The sequence below is a fragment of the Myotis myotis genome, unplaced genomic scaffold, assembly GCF_014108235.1.
Source record: "Myotis myotis isolate mMyoMyo1 unplaced genomic scaffold, mMyoMyo1.p scaffold_m19_p_11, whole genome shotgun sequence".
Taxonomy (NCBI): domain Eukaryota; kingdom Metazoa; phylum Chordata; class Mammalia; order Chiroptera; family Vespertilionidae; genus Myotis; species Myotis myotis.
In genome coordinates, this window is record NW_023416315.1 from 50,219,341 (window position 1) to 50,220,243 (window position 903).

Genomic DNA, 903 nt, shown 5'->3' on the forward strand with positions numbered 1-903 from the left:
CAGGTGATTAAGGTTAAGATCAGCAGTAATAAGTCATGTTATTCATACCAACACTTGATATGATGTAATTAAAATGGCATTTTACTTCTTTGGTGTTCTTCCCATATAACCTGCCCAGCTGGCATGGCTCAATGGTTGAGCATTGAACTATGGACCAGGAGGTCATGTATGATTCCTGGTCAGGGTATATGCTCACAGGCTAGATCCCCAAAGTGGGATGTGCAGGAGACAGCCAATCAATGATTCTCTTCGATGTCTCTATTTCTCTCTCTCTCTCTCTTGCCCTTCCTCTCTGACATAAAGTATCTTTAAAAGAACATATAATACCAATATAATCATGACAAAAACACTAGACAAATCTAAACTGAGTGACATTCTACAAAATACCTGGCCGTAACTCCTCAAAATTGTCAAGGTCATAAAAAAACAAGGAAAATCTGTGCTGGCTTCAGCACAACATATAGTGAAATTTGAATGATACAGAAAAAATTAGCTTGGCCCTTGCACAAGGTTGAAACAGGCAAATTCATGAAGTGTTCCTTATAAAAATTTTTAAAAGAAAATTTAAAAAAATAAAAATCTGAGAAACTGTTAGAGCAAAGAATATCACAAGAAGACATGAATACTAAATGTAATATGACATCCAGGATAAAATTCTAGAATAAAGGACATTAGGTAAAAACTAAGGAAATCTGAATAAAGTATAGGCTTCACCATTTATCAACAGTGGTTCCTTAATTGTAACAGGTACCATACTACTGTAAGATGTTAATATAGAAAAAAAAATTGTTGTGGCCGAAACCGGTTTGGCTCAGTGGATAGAGCGTCGGCCTGCGGACTGAAAGGTCCCAGGTTCGATTCCGGTCAAGGGCATGTACCTGGGTTGCAGGCATATCCCCAGTA

The 903-nt window shown here is 37.4% G+C and overlaps 1 pseudogene; it reads left to right on the plus strand.

Moving 5' to 3' along the window:
- The first annotated feature begins 441 nt into the window (after positions 1 to 441).
- Positions 442 to 554, plus strand: LOC118666659 (annotated as a pseudogene).
- The last annotated feature ends 349 nt before the right edge of the window (positions 555 to 903 follow it).